Source organism: Podarcis gaigeae, assembly GCF_964106915.1.
Source record: "Podarcis gaigeae genome assembly, chromosome: 16".
NCBI lineage: Eukaryota > Metazoa > Chordata > Lepidosauria > Squamata > Lacertidae > Podarcis > Podarcis gaigeae.
Genome location: NC_139693.1, coordinates 4,582,100 through 4,601,092, shown reverse-complemented (window position 1 = coordinate 4,601,092; position 18,993 = coordinate 4,582,100). Strand labels below are relative to the sequence as shown.

Below are 18,993 nucleotides of genomic sequence, written 5' to 3'. Positions count from 1 at the left end.
TAATAATAATTCTTTATTTATATCCCGCCCTTCCCGGTTCAGAAAACAGGGCTCAGGGCGGCTAACAACAAATCTAAAACACTTAATTGATGCAACAACAAAACAGCATAAAATACAGTATAAAACGTGAATAGCAATAAATTCAGAATTCATACTAATGCATATTGCTATTTAAAAATAATAAATTGTTTTTTTAAAAAAATAAATTTTTATTAAGATTTTAAAGGTTACAGGAAAAAAAGGAAATATATATATACACTGTGATGGGATAATGAGCTGCTTGTGCGTAAAGCTTAGTCCCTCAGGGTTTGGCTGGTCAGCCAACCTCTGTCTCTAACGGAGCCCCTTAAGCATGGCTCCGTCAGTCGCTGGTAGAATCCGACAGTGGGCGTCTACGGAATTTACTCCAACATAAAAGCTCCTTGACGGAAACGCGTCGTCTGGATTCTCAGCCCGACAGTTTCCGGCGAGGAGTGGGAGTGCCTGTGGGAGGATCTGAAACTCCTCCACTGTTACTGCTGGAAGAGTCCCTGAGCCATGCCTCCGTCTCTCTCTCTTTATGATTTCCCGTTCCCCCCCTACTGGTGCCTTCCTCCGCTGCTGACTCTCTCCTGCCTTCTGAGAGCCTCTCCACCTCCTGTCTTTCCGATGACAGTTCCCTGACATCCACCTCCCCTCCAGGGCCCCCTTCACCCCCTCCCGCCCCCTTTCCTGCTGGCGGTGAGGGTGGAAAACCCCGGAAAGAACACTCCTCATCATCAGAAGATTCAAACACTTCTCTCCACTGCCCCCCTTCTCTTCTCTTCTCTCTGTGTTCTCTTTCTCGTCAGAGTCTACTCCTTCTTCCTGCCCTGATTCAGGGAACCCTTCAAACTCCTCTTCCTCATCGGTTGTGCCAAAGTGTTCCCTCCTGAACCTTCCCACGGGCTGAGGTTTCCTTGGAAACCGTTGATGAAACGTTTCTATTAAAATCTCGTCATTGACCTCCTCTGCCGGTACCCATGTGTTTTCCGACTCCGCTTCCCCTTCCCATTCTACCAAATACTCCACCTGATTCCCTCTCCACCTGGAATCAATGATTCCTGCCACATGTGTGTTGCGTTCCCTTTCTTCTATGACTGGTGTTTGAGTGACCTCTCCCTCACGTTCCCCCCACTCTCGCCCCTCTCGGTATGGCGACAGTAGAGACCTGTGAAATACTGGATGCAGTTTCATGTGGTTGGGCAATCTGAGTTTGAATGCCACCGGATTGACCTGTTGTATGACCTCAAAGGGTCCCAGCCGTTTGGGTCTTAATTTCTTGCACCCTCCCTTGAACGGCAGTCCTTGGGTGGATAGCCACACCCTGTCCCCCACCCTTATGGTTTCACCTTCCCTTCGCCTTCTGTCTGCTTGCCTTTTGTATTCTTCCTTGGCCCTCTCTAAGTTAAGTTGGAGTTGCCGGTGGATCGCTTCCATCTCTTCAACAAAGTGTTCTGCAGCCGGTACACTCCACCTCTCCCCTCCTTCTCCTGGAAATGCCCTGGGATGACACCCATAGTTTGCCAGGAAGGGGCTTATCCCTGTGGACACATTCTCCGCGTTGTTGTAGGCAAATTCTGCCAGGGCCAACTTATCTACCCAATCATTTTCTCTGTCACTTACATAACACCTCAGGTATTGTTGTAAAATCCCGTTTGCCCTTTCCGCTTGCCCATTTGTTTCTGGGTGCCGGGCAGTTGAAAAGTTGACTTCCATGTGCAGTAAGCTCATGAGCTTCCTCCAGAACCTGGAAGTAAACTGTTTCCCTCTGTCGCTGACCACCCTCAAGGGGGAGCCATGCAACCTGAAAATATGCTCTACAAACAACTTGGCGGTTTCTTCCGCTGTGACCGCATGTGAACAGGCTATAAAATGACACATCTTAGTTAATAGATCTACCACCACCATGACAGCTGTCTTGCCTTTGGATTTTGGCAGGTCCGTCATAAAATCTATGGATACTGCCTCCCATGGCCTTTCTGGTGTGGGTAAGGGTTCCAATAGCCCCGCTGGTGCCAGCCTCTCCCCTTTCGCTCGCTGGCACCTGTCGCACCCCCTGACATATTCCCGTACGTCTTCCCTCACCTTGGGCCACCAAAACTCCCTGGTAACCAACCACATGGTTTTGTGCTGCCCGAAGTGCCCCGCTGTGGGGCTGTCGTGCAACTGTTTGAGTACTCTGCCCCTCAGTTCCCCATCGGGTATGTACAGTGCCCCTTTGTAATACAACGCCCCGTTCTTTTCTTCAAACCCCCGTGTTCTCCTCTGCCCTCCTGAGTTCTCTGAGTTTCTCTTGGGCGTATTCATCGTTCTCAGTACCCTCTATCAGTTCTCTCTGCCCCACCAATGCCGCCCCACACACCCAGCGGTCCTCAGGGATTATATGCCTTTCATCAGGCGCTCCCTCCCCCTCTAAGTACTCAGGTTTCCTGGAAAGAGCGTCCGCCCTTACGTTTTCCGAGCCTGGCACGTAACGAATTTCAAAATGGAATTTGGAGAACTCCTGGGCCCATCTCACTTGTCTCTGGTTCAGCACTCGGGCTGTTCTCCAATATTCCAGATTTTTGTGGTCAGTTCTGACTTGGACCTTGTGCTGCGCCCCAATCAGCAAGTGCCGCCATCTCCGGAATGCTTCATGAATGGCGAGCAGTTCTCGGTCGTATACTGTGTAGTTCCTCTCGGATTTGTTCAACTTCCGCGAGAAGAAGGCACACGGTCTCCATTCTGACGTATCTTTTCCCGGCTGGAGAAGCACGGCCCCCACCGCTCGGTCTGACGCGTCAGTCTCCACTCTCATTGGTTGCTGTAGATCCACGTGCAAAAGTTGCTCTTCCGACGCAAACGCCTTCTTTAATCGTTCGAACGCCCGCTGCGCCTCTTCCGTCCAAACAAATTTCTTCTTGCTGCTAAGACAATCCGTGATGGGCGCCGTTAAGTGGGCAAAATTTTTGATGAACTTCCTATAGAAGTTTCCGAAGCCCAGGAATCTTTGCACGTCCTTCTTAGTTTTTGGTGTCTTCCATTCCAGTACCGCTTGAACCTTGCTGGGATCCATGGCCAATCCCTTGTCAGACAACCGGTACCCCAGGAATTCCACCTCCCTGGTATGAAACTGACACTTCTCCAGTTTCACCCACAGCTGGTTTTCTCGCAGTCTGCTCAGTACCTCTCTTACGTCTCGCACATGCTGCTCCTCATTCTCTGAGTACACCAGGACGTCATCTAAGAACGCTACGCAGTTCTTGTAGAGCAATGGCCCCAGGACGTGATTCATGAACGATTGAAAACAGGCCGAGCCCCCTTGTAATCCGAAGGGCATAACCAAGTACTCAAAGGCCCCCAAGGGGGTGAACATGGTGGTCTTCCACTCGTCCCCCTTTCTCACACGTATCAAATTATATGCACCCCTAAGATCCAGCTTGGTAAAAATTTTTCCTTTCCTCACCCGGGTCAGAATGTCATCGATTCTGGGCATGGGGAAAGTCACTGGTTCTGACACTGCATTTAGGGCCCTGAAGTCCACGACCAATCTGGGTTTATTAGTATTTTTTTTGTCCACAAAGAACACTGGGCTGCCCCCCACCGCTCGTGACTCTCTGATGAAACCTCGCTTGAGATTCTTGTCAATGAACTCCCTTAACTCCTGCATCTCACTGTCTGACATTGCATACAGCTTTGCCCACTGGCAATTGTGCTCCTGGGAGTAAGGTAATTTGACAGTCAAAAGGTCTGTGCGGGGGCAGTTTATCTGCTTCCTTTTCGCTGAAGACGTCAATCAAGTCAGCGTATTGTCGTGGCACCTTCCCTTTGTCCGTTACTTCCATCCCTGCTAGAGTGGCCCTGGCCCCTTCCTGAGCCTTTCCCTCCTTGCAGTGTTCTAGGCAATGTGCTGACCCAAAGGAAACCACCCTCTGATGCCAGCCTACTAGCGGATCATGTAGTGCCAGCCAGCTCATCCCCAAAATAATGGGAGCTCCTCCCAAGGTGGCCACGTTAAACGCTATCAGTTCTCTGTGTCTTGCCACCCTCATAATCATTGGTACAGTCTGTTGGCTCACTTCTCCTCCCAACAGTTCCCTCCCATCAATCGTGGTCACCTGCAAAGGGTTACTTAACGGGATAGTCTGTATCTGGTGTTCAGCTGCAAACTCCTTACTCATGAAATTACAGGAGCTGCCTGAATCCAATAGCGCTTTTATCTTTAGTGGGTGTCCATTTGGCAGCTCTAGCAACACCTCTATCACAAGCGCTGGTCTTGGGGGTTCTGGCGTGGGCACTTTCACTACTCCTTGGCCTGGCTGCTGTGCCCCGATGGTGGCAGCCAGGCGTTGGCTTTTACTTGCTCCTTGACTTCTTCTCCCTCCTTCCCCCCAACAGCTCCCGCCATCCCTTGCCATTCCTTTCTTTGCGGACAGACTCTGGCAAAGTGACCTGGCTGTTGGCAGAGATAACATTTCTTGGCACTCTTTCCCTCCTTCTTCCGCCCTTCACTGGTGTTTGAAACTGCACGCGCGCTGTTCCAAGTTCCATCGGCTCTGCCGGCGGGAAAGGCTGCTCCGGAATCTCTGGAATGCGGAAATCCCTCCAACGTTCCCCCTTTCCTTCCCGCTTTTCCAAAGCTCTCGCCTCCTGGCGCGCTCCTATGGACAGCGCAGATTTAGTCAGCTGGTCCATAGACTCCGCCCTAGGCGTCCGGGAAAGTTCATCTTTCACTGCCGGAGAGAGCCCTTCTTCAAACAGCATTTGAATAGGTTCACTTGCTAGGTCCCAACCCAGTCTATGTATCAACATAGTGAACTCAGTCCAGTACTCACGGACAGATCGGCTCCCCTGTTTACACGCCATTAACTGTCTGCGCACCACTCCCTGCTCAATCTCGCTGGAAAACATCAGATCCATGGCGCGAAAAAGCTTCCTCGTGTCCTTTAGGATCTCATTATTGGCTGCCATCAGGGGTCTAACCCAGTCCTTCGCCCCCCCTCTAGATGGCCAATCACAAACGCCACTCTCGAATCCTCATCGGGGAAGTCATCAAACTGTAGATTGAGGGCATATTGCATCTCGGTTCTAAAGGCTTGATAGTTCCTGGGATCCCCCCCAAACTTCTGCACCAATCCTGGCACCTTTCTGGCGAGTGGGGTAGTTTTTCCCTTATTCGCATCCTGAGCCCTCCTCTCCTCGAGCCTCGCCGTTTGCAGCGCTAGCTGGACCTCCAACGCCCTGTACCTTTCTTCCAGGCTTGGACCCGCTCCAGCTCCTGCTCCTCCGGTTCCGGCTGGGTTGCTCATGATGCCTCTCCTTGCACAAGCTGCTTTCAGAGACTGTCGGATTGCTGTGATGGGATAATGAGCTGCTTGTGCGTAAAGCTTAGTCCCTCAGGGTTTGGCTGGTCAGCCAACCTCTGTCTCTAACGGAGCCCCTTAAGCATGGCTCCGTCAGTCGCTGGTAGAATCCGACAGTGGGCGTCTACGGAATTTACTCCAACATAAAAGCTCCTTGACGGAAACGCGTCGTCTGGATTCTCGGCGCGACAGTTTCCGGCGAGGAGTGGGAGTGCCTATGGGAGGATCTGAAACTCCTCCACTGTTACTGCTGGAAGAGTCCCTGAGCCATGCCTCCGTCTCTCTCTCTTTATGATTTCCCGTTCCCCCCCTACTGGTGCCTTCCTCCGCTGCTGACTCTCTCCTGCCTTCTGAGAGCCTCTCCACCTCCTGTCTTTCCGATGGCAGTTCCCTGACATCCACATATATACATAACAATCAAAAAAGAAAAAGAAAATCAATACATATAGAAAAACATCATCAAAAAACAGAAAAGAAAAAAGAAATAGCAAGTCAAACCTTTACATCACTTACTTACATTCACTTACTTCCTTGACCTCCTCACGCCTCCCATTTTTGTATTCTAATTCAGTTAGATATTTCAGCAAATCCTTCCAACTTTGTTTTTATCCTAATAGTTTATCTTAATATACTATAATTTTACATTCTCTCTTTCACCAATTCATTTTTACTTAATCCTTTATATCTTTTCTGCTAAAACCACATTTTTTCCCCAACATCTTACAATATTTCTGAAGATAAACTTTAAATTTCTTCCACTCTTCTTCCGCCGACTCTTCTCCTTGGTCTCGGATTCTGCCAGTCATCTCAGCCAGTTCTATATAGTCCATCACCTTTATCTGCCATTCTTCCCGGGTGGGTAGATCTTGTGTCTTCCAATACTTTGCAATGAGTATTCTTGCTGCTGTTGTGGCATACATAAAAAAAGTTCTCTCCTCCTTTCGCACCAATTGGCCGACCATGCCCAGGAGAAAGGCCTCTGGTTTCTTCTGAAAGGTATATTTAAATACCTTATTCATTTCATTATAGATCATCTCCCAGAAGGTCTTAATCCTTGGGCATGTCCACCAAAGATGAAAGAATGTACCTTCAGTCTCTTTACATTTCCAACATTTATTATCGGGCAAATGATAAATTTTTGCGAGCTTGACTGGGGTTATGTACCACCTGTATATCATTTTCATTATATTCTCTCTTAAGGCATTACATGCCGTGAACTTCATACCTGTGGTCCATAACTGTTCCCAGTCAGCCATCATAATATTATGTCCAACATAATATTATTATGGGGTATTACTCAGAAGGGTGGTGGGAATGGGTGATTGGCAGATAGCTGTGATGAGCCTGTTGATGACTCTTAACGACTGCAATAGGTCTTACAGGAAAAAGCAAGGGGTGAGAAGGTGAAAAATGGCTTTGTCATGTATAATGAGATAAGAATCCAATGTCTTTGTTCAGACCAGGTCTCTCCATGGTTTTAAGTTTGGTAATAAGTTGCAATTCAGCAGCTTCTTTTTCCAGTCTATTTCTGAAATTCCTTTGTAATAGAACAGCTACTTTGAGATCTTGTATAGAATGTCCTGGGAGATTGAAGTGTTCTCCTACTGGTTTCTCTGTCTTGTGATTCCTGATGTCAGATTTATGTCTGTTTATCCTTTGGCGTAAGGTTTGGCCTGTTTGCCCAATATAGAGAGCTGAAGGACACTGTTGGCATTTGATGACATACACAATGTTAGACGATGAGCAAGAGACCTGGGCTCATCACAGCTATCTGCCAATCACCCATTCCCACCACCCTTCTGAGTAATACCCCTCCCCACCTTCTCACTATATAGAAGGGTCTGGTGACTTCTGTTTCAGTGTATCTGAAGAAGTGTGCATGCACACGAAAGCTCATACCAAGAACTGACTTAGTTGGTCTTTAAGGTGCTACTGGAAGGAATTTTATTTTGTTTTGACTATGGCAGACCAACTCGGCTACCTATCTGTAATTTCAACAGCAAGTTATACATTCTTGACATAAAAATAATAAATTGTATAAAACCAATTACAAGCCGCTTAATACTATTTTTAAAGGAAAGAGGTAGAAGGGCAGCTTTCCTCGGGAATGGCCCGCAATGATGATCGGGCTTGCAAGGGCTGCCCCGATCCCTGACCCCTCCACGCAGCCACTGACTGCACCGCACGCGACTCACAGCGGGGAAACCCACTGCGCATGCGTGCACCTCCGGAGCGCCGGCCCCGCCTTCTTTTCCCTCCTCCTCCTCCTCCCCAATCAGGCGCTGGCATAGCCACCTACGGCCCTTCTCTCCATTGCTGCCAACGGGCCCTGACTTGGGGTCCTTCGCCTTCTCCGGGGAGAGGGGGGGCGTTCAGTTAAATTAATAAAAAATAAAACGAACCCTCCCCATTCGCGTGTGAGGAGAAAGTCAATCTGAGTTGGGGGCGGGAGTTTTTTTTTAAAAAATGTATTTATTTACCTCACGGCGGGGCGCATAGGGAGAAGAAAGAGGCCCCCTCAGGCGGCGAAGAGGGCAGCCCCGGAGCTGGGCCCGGCGACGGCGGCGGCTGGAAGAGGCTGAGGCGGCCGGAGGGAGAGAGAGAGACTGAAAGGCTGAGAGAGAGAGAGGCCGCGGAGGGGCGCCGGCTCCTGCCTCCCTCCCTCTCTCCCGCCGCCGCCTCCCTCCCATGGGCACGGCGTGAGGTGAGTGCGGGAAGGCAGGCACCTCCGAGGGCACCCCTGGGGGGTCCTCCGTCCCCTCCCCCCTCAACGCCCCCTCCCTCCAGGGCCCCGGCCCCCCTCCCCTCTCCTGCCCCAGGGGCCCATGGGAGATGTCGCGCCCCCCCAAACACAGCCAGGAACTGCCCCCCGTCTTTTGCCCCAGGGAGGCTCAAGGGCCCTTCTCCCCCCCCTTCCAACCCCTGCCCCACTGACTCCTTGGGTCTGCCCCCACCCCACTGCCAGACCGCCTCTGGAATCCGGCCCTCCTTGCCCCCGCCCCAGTTCCTCCTCCTCTTCTTCTGACACGTAAGAGCTCCCACCGTTCAGCTCTCCCTGTTCTCCCCCAAAACTGCCCCATTGGCTCCTGGGGTTTCTTTCCTCGGCCCCCTTTCGCCCCCTTCTCAGTTTCCTCAAATGGATCCCACCAGCCTTGATTTCCTCTGCCCCACTTCCACCTACCCTCTTGCCCCCTTGGCTTCTGGGAGTCTTTGGCTTCTCAACACCCCCCTCCAAAATATTATTTCCCTTACACCCCCTTGTTTTGCATCTCTCCCCACACCCCAGCCTCCACTCTCTTGTCCCCCTCTCTTTGCCTCACTGATTCCTGGGATTTAGTGGCCCCTGTCCACCCCCCCTTTTCTGCAAATAAATACTGGCCCCCTTTCTGCTACCCCCTCACTTCAACTCTTTCCACTCCATTCCCTGACCCCCGTTTTCCTTTCTCCCGTCCTTGAATATGAGACACCTTCCTCACCATAGCTCCTCTATTACCTCTGACCCATTTATCTGTAACGTTCATGTCATGCAGTGGCTTCTAGGGTTTAAATGACTTAGATGACTTCTTCTAAAACAAAACATATTTGGGAGGCTAGTAACTTTTTGCAGGCGTATTTCCACACCAGTTGTATCCCACAACTCCTCAAGACTGCCATTTTTTGTTCTTCATGTTAAGGAGTGCTGGGCTTTTCATACCTCACCTTCTCCCTCTTCCCCACCCCACTTCCTCCGGGATTTTTCAGAGTCCTTTTCACCCTCCTCGCTGAGTTGCCAAGGAGCAAGTTTCTCTTTTAAAAGCTCTTTTAATTATACACTTGCTTCCTTGTAGGGACGGGAAGATGTGGCTTTGCCTGTGGTGTGGGGAAAGGAGAGTCAGAGCAAGTTTGCCAGCGGTCCTCATAATGTTTCTGAGTCCTTGCTGGTTTTGCAGCTCTCCGTGCTGAGTGGGCTTTTCTAAGCTTCAGAGACATCTGATTCCAATTACATTCTTACTTTGCAGTTTCTCTGCCTCTTCCACCTCTCCTCTTCTGAGCATTTCCACTTCAGATTGTCTTATAAACCTACCCACCAAGTTTATGATTGTTTTGACATCCCTGTATCCCTGCCCACTTTTCTCCCTTGTGAGAACAAGGTACAGGGTTTGAGCCAGGCTTTGCATATGCCATTCGAGGCATCCCTCCAGATTTCTGCAAACACCTTCCTGGTATTTCAGTGTTTGAGAGAGATGCTGTGTTTAAAAAGCAGGCCAAAAACCCCTGTGTTAAAACACATCTCTCTTTTCTTCCCTACAGCTGTGAAGGATCATCACAGAGAATCCCTTTGAGTCCCCATCTCCAAAGATGGCTGACTCGGCTGGCATTGTGGGCGAGCGTCTCAGCAGGGGCAAGCTGCCTGGTTGGATGGGCACGAGAGAGGTGAGTGGTGGACGGGCCTCCTTCTCTGGGCATGTGTGATGGGCCTCCTTTGTGGTGTATTGGGCTGTTGTTGTTGTTTAGTCCCTGGACCAGAGCATGCCAGGCACTCCTGTCTTCCACTGCCTCCCGCAGCTTGGTCAAACTCATGCTGGTAGCTTCGAGAACACTGTCCCACCATCTCGTCCTCTGTCGTCCCCTCCATCTTTCCCAGCATCAGGGTCTTTTCCAGGGAGTCTTCTCTTTTCATGAGGTGGCCAAAGTCTTGGAGCCTCAGCTTCAGGATCTGTCCTTCCAGGGAGCACTCAGGGTTGATTTCCTTCAGAATGGAGAGGTTGGATCTTCTTGCAGGCCAGGGGACTCTCAAGAGTCTCCTCCAGCACCAGAATTCAATATCGGGCTAGTACTTCCCAATTCTTGGATTTTCAAGAGGAGGAGGAGAGAATCATGATTAACTGCAAGTGTGGGGAACCTCTGGCCCCTTCCAGTTGTTGCTGCACTACCGCTACCCTCATTGCTCAGTTGGTTAGAGCATGGTGCTGATAATGCCACGATTGCAAATTCAATCCCTGTATGGGACAACTGCGTATTCCTGCATTGCTGGGAGTTGGACTAGATGATGCTCAGGATATCTTCCAACTCTACAATTCTCTGATCCCTGACCATTGCCCATCCTTGCTGGGGCTAATGGGGGTTGTAATGCATCAACATCTGGAAGGCCAGAGATTTCCCCGCATCTGATTTCCTTCTTTCTTACCTCTCAAGTCTGGGCTGTTTCCTTCCCTTTTTATCTGGTGCTCCAATCCGAAGCAGACACACACCCCTACCTCTTTCAGCCAATGATTCAGTGAGCCTGTTTTGCCAGTAAGAAACGGGGGGGGGGGCCCTCAGCAGCCTGTTTATTTACAGCACCGGTAACACATGAAAAAGCTTCCAGAATGGCTGGTTAAAACAAGGCAGTCTCTGCTCACAGGCTTGCAATCTAAATGGCATGGCACAAAAGGAACGAGGGGCAGGGAGGGAAACTCAGGCACAGATTCTTAAAATGTTTAAATAGCAGTTCTATTGAATGGGAATAGTTCAGGGCTAGGAGGCTCCGCCCCTTCATGGATCACTGCCTTGCCGTGGCGAAGGGGCTTGAAGAACTCAGAGAAGCTATGAACTATGCCGAGCAGGGCACCCAAGATGAACAGGTCATAGTGGAGAGTTTTGACCAAACGTGATCCACCTGGAGGAGGAACCGGCAAGCCACTCCAGTATCCCTGCCAAGAAAACTCCATGGACAAAGACAACAGGCATATAAAAGATATGACGCTGGAAGATGAGCCCCTCAGGTCGGAAGGCGTCCAACATGCTACTGGGGAAGAGCGGAGGGCAAGTACAAGTAGATCCAGAGCTGATGAAGCGGCTGGGCCAAAGCCGAAAGGACGCTCAGTTGCAGATATGCCTGGAAGCGAAAGGAAAGTCCAATGCTGTAAAGAAAAATATTGCATAGGAACCTGGAATGTAAGAACCATGAACCTGGGTAAGTTGGAGGTGGTCAAAAATGAGATGGCAAGAATAAATATTGACATCCTGGGCATCAGTGAACTAAAATGGACGGGAATGGGTGAATTCAGTTCGGATGACCATCATATCTACTACTGTGGGCAAGAAACCCATAAAAGAAATGGAGTGGCCCTCATAGTCAACAAAAGAGTGGTGAAAGCTGTACTGGGATGCAATCTCAAAAATGATAGAATGATCTCGATACGAATCCAAGGCAGACCTTTTAACATCACAGTAATCCAAGTTTATGCACCAACTACTTGTGCTGAAGAAACTGAAATTGACCAATTCTATGAAGACTTACAAGACCTTATAGAAGTGACACCAAAGAAGGATGTTCTTCTCATTATAGGGGATTGGAATGCTAAAGTAGGGAGTCAAGAGATAAAAGGAACAACTGGCAAGTTTGGCCTTGGAGATCAAAACGAAGCAGGGCAAAGGCTAATAGAGTTCTGTCAAGAGAACAAGCTGGTCATCACAAACACGCTTTTCCAGCAACACAAGAGACGACTCTACACATGGACATCACCAGATGGGCAGCATCGAAATCAGATTGATTATATTCTCTGCAGCCAAAGATGGAGAAGCTCTATACAGTCAGCAAAAACAAGACCTGGAGCTGACTGTGGCTCAGATCATCAGCTTCTTATAGCAAAATTCAAGCTTAAACTGAAGAAAGTAGGAAAAACCACTGGGCCGGTAAGATACAATCTAAGTCAAATCCCTTATGAATACACAGTGGAAGTGAGGAACAGGTTTAAGGATTTAGATTTGGTGGACAGAATGCCTGAAGAACTATGGATGGAGGCTCGTAACATTATACAGGAGGCAGCAACGAAAACCATCCCAATGAAAAGGAAATGCAAGAAAGCAAAGTGGCTGTCCAATGAGGCCTTACAAATAGCGGGGGAGAGAAGGCAAGCAAAATGCGAGGGAGATGGTGAAAGATACAGGAAATTGAATGCAGATTTCCAAAGAATAGCAAGGAGAGACAAGAAGACCTTCTTAAACGAGCAATGCAAAGAAATAGAGGAAAGCAATAGAATGGGAAGAACCAGAGATCTGTTCAAGAAAATTGGAGATATGAAAGGAACATTTCGTACAAAGATTTCCACAATAAAGGACAAAAGTGGAAAGGACCTAACAGAAGCAGAAGACATCAAGAAGAGGTGGCAAGAATACACAGAGGAATTATACCAGAAAGAAATGGATGTCTCGTATACCCCAGGTAGTGTGGTTGCTGACCTTGAGCCAGACATCCTGGAAAGTGAAGTCAAATGGGCCTTAGAAAGCACTGCAAATAACAAGGCCAGTGGAAGTGATGGCATTCCAGCTGAACTATTTAAAATTTTAAAAGATGATGCTGTTAAGGTGCTACACTCAATATGCCAGCAAGTTTGGAAAACTCAGCAGTGGCCAGAGGATTGGAGAAGATCAGTCTACATCCCAATCCCAAAGAAGGGCAGTGCCAAAGAATGCTCCAACTACCGCACAATTGCACTCATTTCACACGCTAGCAAGGTTATGCTTAAAATTCTACAAGGAAGGCTCAAGCAGTATGTGGACCGAGAACTCCCAGAAGTGCAAGCTGGATTTAGAAGAGGCAGAGGAACCAGAGACCAAATTGCAAACATGCGCTGGATTATGGAGAAAGCTAGAGAGTTCCAGAAAGACATCTACTTCTGCTTCATTGACTATGCAAAAGCTTTTGACTGTGTCGACCACGGCAAACTATGGCAAGTTCTTAAAGAAATGGGAGTGCCAGATCACCTCATCTGTCTCCTGAGAAATCTCTATGTGGGACAAGAAGCTACAGTTAGAACTGGATATGGAACAACTGATTGGTTCAAAATTGGGAAAGGAGTACGACAAGGCTGTATTTTGTCTCCCTGCTTATTTAACTTATATGCAGAATTCATCATGCGAAAGGCTGGGCTGGATGAATCCCTAGCCGGAATTAAGATTGCCGGAAGAAATATCAACAACCTCAGATATGCAGATGACACAACCTTGATGGCAGAAAGTGAGGAGGAATTAAAGAACCTTTTAATGAGGGTGAAAGAGGAGAGCGCAAAATATGGCCTGAAGCTCAACATCAAAAAAACGAAGATCATGGCCACTGGTCCCATCACCTCCTGGCAAATAGAAGGGGAAGAAATGGAGGTAGTGAGAGATTTTACTTTCTTGGGCTCAATGATCACTGCAGATGGTGACAGCAGTCACGAAATTAAAAGACGCCTGCTTCTTGGGAGAAGGGCAATGACAGGCCTAGACAGCATCTTGAGAAGTAGAGACATCACCTTGCCAACAAAGGTTCGTATAGTTAAAGCTATGGTTTTCCCAGTAGTGATGTATGGAAGTGAGAGCTGGACCATAAAGAAGGCTGATCGCCGAAGAATTGATGCTTTTGAATTATGGTGCTGGAGAAGACTCTTGAGAGTCCCATGGACTGCAAGAAGATCAAACCTCTCCATACTGAAGGAAATCAACCCTGAGTGCTCACTGGAAGGACAGATTGTGAAGCTGAGGCTCCAGTACTTTGGCCACCTCATGAGAAGAGAAGACTCCCTGGAGAAGACCCTGATGTTGGGAAAGATGGAGGGCACAAGGAGAAGGGGACGGCAGAGGACGAGATGGTTGGATAGTGTTTTCGAGGTTACCAGCATGAGTTTGATCAAACTGCGGGAGGCAGTGGAGGACAGAGGTGCCTGGCGTTCTCTGGTCCATGGGGTCACGAAGAGTCGGACACGACTAAACGACTAAACAACAACAGGAGGCTCCTGATGGAGCTGGTCTTTCTGCGGAGGCGACAGAACGAGCGCTGCTTTCTATATGGCTGGCTGAGGCTCCTTCCAGGTGGGTGTTGAGGGGAAAGGAGGCACGATGGAGCTGGTCTTCCAGCGGAGCTGAAGGGCTCCCCTGAGGGTCCCATGAAACACCCTGCCTGGGTGCCTGTTCTGTCCTGTGCTGGTAATGCTGTTCCTTCTCACTTTTTAGTTACTTTTGTCATCCTATCCAGAGGGTGCAGCTATCTCTCGTGTTTAGAAGGACAGAGCCTTGTGGCACCTTAAAGGGCTAACAAACTTCTTGTGGCGCAAGCATCCTTCAGAGGCATGAATGGTTACCCTGAGTTTTCTGGTGTTGGCTGCTAGCCATGATGCCTACGCTTTGCCTCTATGGTCTGGGGCAGTAATTCTCCTGAATACCAGTTGCTGGAAACTGCAGGAGCGGAGAGGGCTCTTGTTCTCGGATCCTGCTTGTGGGTTTCCCACAGGCATCTGGCTGGCTGCTGTGAGAAAAGGATACAGGATGAGATGGGCTCCAGCAGCGCCCCTCTTCCGTTCTTAGGTCCAAGTTACCACTATCTGTCCTCTGCATTTCATTTGCCTCTGAGCTTGCTGCTTACAATTCTCCCCCCCACTCCTGAAACTGCATACAGTCATACCTCGGGTTACAGACGCTTCAGGTCGCGCGTTTTTGGGTTGTGCACTGTGCCGAACCCGGAAGTACCGGAATGGGTTACTTCCGGGTTTCGGCGCATGCGCAGAAGCACCAAATTGCGCTATGCGCAGATGCAGCGCTGCGGGTTGTGAACATGCCTCCCGCACGGATCACGTTTGCAGCCTGAGGGTCCACCGTATAGCTCAATATAACACTTTGTATTGCCTGCCGTACTTTGCAAGAGTTTATGCCACACACAAAAACCATTCATCTTTTAAAGTTGCCAAAATACTTTGCTCTTGTTTTTAAATTGTAGCAGCAGTGGTTTGTGTTTAGGCATTCAGTTTTAAACACCCAGAGGACTCTGTGCATGTGAGCCTTCCCCACCCTGATGCCCTCCAGATATTGTTGGATTACTATACCATATTCCCCGAAAGGAGGAACACGGGAAGCTATCAAGTTAGGGGTGGGTTGCACTGCTTTGCAGTGGTTACATTCCTACTTGGGTGGTTGTTTCCAGAGGGTGATGCTTGGGGAGGGCTCTTTGGCGCCGCGGAGCCTTCAATGTGGAGTTCCTCTGGGTTCAGTTTTATCCCCCATGCTGTTTTAACATCTACATGAAACTGCTGAGTAGGGTCATCCAGAATTTTGGAGTACGTTGTCAGCAATATGCTGGTGCTACATAGCTCTTCTTCTCCTTTACATCTGCAGGTGTGGCAGTGGATGAGCTGAGCCGTTGTCTTGCCTCAGTAGTAGTAGTAGTAGTAGTAATAATAATAATAATAATAATAATAATAATAATAATAATAATATATTTATTATTTGTACCCCGCCCATCTGGCTGGGCTTCCCCAGCTACTCTGGGCGGCTTCCAACAAAGATTAAAAATCCATTATGCACTGGATGAGAGCCAGCAAATTGAAGCTCAGTCCAAATAAGACTGAGGCTCTGTTAGGGGGTTACACTCCCTCTGAAGGAGCAGGTACGCAGCTTGGGGGTGCCCAGGTGGCCTCAATGGCATGAAATGCCTTCCGTCAGCTTTGGCTGTACCCCTATCTGGACAGGGCTAGCCTAATTTCTGTCATCTGTAGTCTGGTAACCTCTAGGTTAGATTACTGCAACACATTATACATGGGGCTGCCTTGGAAGGCGGTTCAGAAACTTCAGCTGGTGCAGATTTCAGTGGCCAGGTGGCTCGATGGGCAAGACGGTTTGAGCATATTACACTGATCCTGGTCCAACTGCACTGACTGCCAATTAGCTTTGGGGCCCAATTCAAAGTGCTGGTTTTGACTTAAGAAGTCTTGAACAGCCCAGGACCATAAGAGCTCAAGGACTGCCTATCCCTATATGAACCGACTTAGATCGTGCGGCCGTCATTTGAGGGCCTTCATTTGTGCCTTCTCCACATGAAAATGAGCCTTTTCTGCGATGGCTCCCAGTTTATGGAATGCTCTCCCCAGAAAGGTTTGACTGCCACCTTCGTTACATATCTTCATCCGCTAGTTAAAAACATCCCTCTTAAGTCTTTGGCCTATATGTTGCTTAATTGGCTAAAGAGTTACGAGGAATGTTTTTGCCTGGCAGCTAAAGATATGTAATGGGAGGAATGGTATTATTATTATTAATAATAACATATTTTACCAAGTCAGACCCTTGGTCTGTTTAGCTCCATATTGTCTACACTGACTGGCAGCAGCTCTCCTCTCTCAGTCCTACCTCCAAATGCCTGGGACCTTCTGCGTTAAAGCGGGTGCCCTATGTCACTAGCTTTAAAATTAATACTAAGATTCTAGTCCTCATGGTCATGATCCAAGATTTGACTTTACACTCAGACCCTTAGTTTAGGTAGCTCTGTATTGTCTATGCTGGCAGACAGCATCTCTCTGGGTTTCAGACAGAGTCCCTCCCAGTCCTGCCCGAAGATGGCAGGGATTGAACCCAGGACCTTCTGCATGCAAAGCAGGTTCTCTACCACTGAGCTACCGCCTTTCCCCAGGTTAGATCAGTTAGGCAAATTACCTCTCTATTCATAGACACATAGAAATGCAGAGTTGGAAGGGACCTGACGGGTCATCTAGTCTAACCCCCTTTCATTGCTCACAGTGATCCTGTCAGGCACGGGTGAGGAAGCTGTGGCACTTCAGCTCTTGCCGGACTACATCTCCCGCCACCCTCCCTGTCCTTTGGGCATGCTGGCTGCTGGGAGTTGGAGTCTAGCGAAAGACTTCCGATATGCCCCGCCCTTCCTGTAAGGTAGACCAGCATCATTCATCGCCCAGCACAGGCAGGTGGTTGCGAAGGGGGTGAGTCAGCTGCGACAGAATGGTGTGGGATGGCAAAGTGTTTTTCCAGCGCTCGTGGCCCTCTGTGTGTATGTGAGCACATGGCTGTGATATTCCAGCCTGCAAGAACTCTGGGAGCGATGACTCTTGTCGCCGCTGCTTCAGAAGCAAACCCCCGGCAGTTGCCACCATCTCCGTGTGACTCAGTGGCTTGGTTCAGACTTGCCTCTTTGTGTGTGTACATAAATAAAAAAAAAAGTATACTCATCCTGCTAAATTGCCCTTGCACAAGTTCAGCTGTCTGCTCCTCCCCGCCCCCTGTCGATGCTGCAAAATTCCCTGGGACCACTGCATTCTTGGGTAGAAATCTAGGGCCTCCTTTTTAGCCGTATTAATTTCAATCACTATCATACCACTTTGTTCTGTCCAAAGAATCATGGGAGCTGTAGTATGTTCAGGGTGCTAAAAGCTGTTAGGAGCAGGCCTTAGTTCCCCTTACAGCTGACAGAGTAGTTTAACCACTCCTCATTAGCAAGACATGGAAGGGTTCCCCCCCCCCTTCTGTCTTATCGTTTGCATCATTTTTCAGTTTGCAAAACCTGGTTTAAAACTTGTTTGCGCAAACCCGTTTGGAGGTGGTTTGCAAAAGCCCATTTCCTTGCTGCGGCCCCCAAGGCATCCTGGGAATGTTAGGAGCTAGGAGTGACTGACAGCAAGAGCCCTGGTTCCCTCAGGAAACTACAGGTTCCAGGATTCCTTGCTGCAGCTATATTTTCCAATACCCAGAGAGAGGGATGGATTGTTAAACCGCTCTATTAATTGCCGCTCTGTGAGGGGGAACAAGGGTCTCCTGCTAATAATTTTCAGCACCCTGAACAAACTACAGTTCGCAGTGTGTTTGGGGGGAAGCCACGGCTGTTTAATGTGGAATTATAGTGCATATGGGGCCCTACCTATTTCAAAAGCCCTCTCCCGGTATGTGCCTCCAGCCTCTGACATTTCAAAGGTAGACTGCCTCTGCAAGTGGAGGTTGCGTGTAGCATCGTGACGATTAGCCTCTCCAGGATTACAGGCTTCCAAATTATTTTCCCGGCCTAGTTCAAGGTCTGGGCTTTGAGCTTTTTAAAGCAGGGGTGTGGGGAACCTGTGGCTCTCCACATCCTGTGGTTGAGCTCTCAGCTCCCATCAGCCCTAAGAGCCAGTGTGGTCAGGGGGGATGATGATGATTATGATAGCTGGAATGCAGCAACACCTGACGCGCCAGAGGTTCTCCACCCCTGTATTAAAGCCCCAAAACAGCCCAGAGGTCACACCAGAGATGCACCACCTCCAATCATGTCCATTTGTGTCCTTTAAGGCCCTCTGCAGATACCCTGCTCTCTGCCCTTGGTGGCAGCTTCCAAGAGCAGGGCCTTCTCTGCAGTGACACCTCCTCATCCCCACCAGCAGCTCCCTTGTAGAATTCCTGGCCGAAGGAAGAGGGGACAGCAGCCAAGAAGAGAGATGTAAGAAATTATTGACTTATTGAAGACTGGAGGGAGCATGGAGGTGTCTTGGGAAGGGAGGGGAGGAGATTACAGGTGAGGACCTTGAACAATGAGGACTAGAATCTTGATATCTATGCAAAGCATCAGCACAAGGGGCCTGGGGTTGATTCAGAGGACTGAGAGACCCTTCCTGCAGCTACCAGAATCTGTCCGAGTGCGCAAGTTTCTGACGCGTCCAAAGTGCTTTGGGCTGACCGGACAGGAGACTTTTAATTTATTTATTTTTTAGCCTTCCCTGGCTCGGCCTCTGTGGAAAAAACCTAATTCCCGTCCGGCGAGTCTTTCCTCTACGCCAAGAAGAGTCCATGCTTGAAAGATGGTGGGGGTTTTCCCGACTGCCCTGTTTAATTTAGATCTGGATTGGTGCTGGCTTCATAGACAGGTGTAATCCTGTTCTTC

General features: G+C 49.1%; 1 protein-coding gene across 3 annotated transcripts in view; it reads left to right on the top strand.

The window, feature by feature from the left end:
• The first annotated feature begins 9,648 nt into the window (after nt 1-9,648).
• The window catches only part of PI4KB (phosphatidylinositol 4-kinase beta), a 50,623-nt gene continuing 41,278 nt past the window's right edge, over nt 9,649-18,993 (top strand). For all 3 annotated transcript variants that reach the window (XM_083715636.1, XM_083715637.1, XM_083715635.1), the window contains exon 1: nt 9,649-9,776. The gene's annotated coding sequence lies outside the window, so the exon portion shown is untranslated. The remainder of the gene's footprint in view (nt 9,777-18,993) is intronic.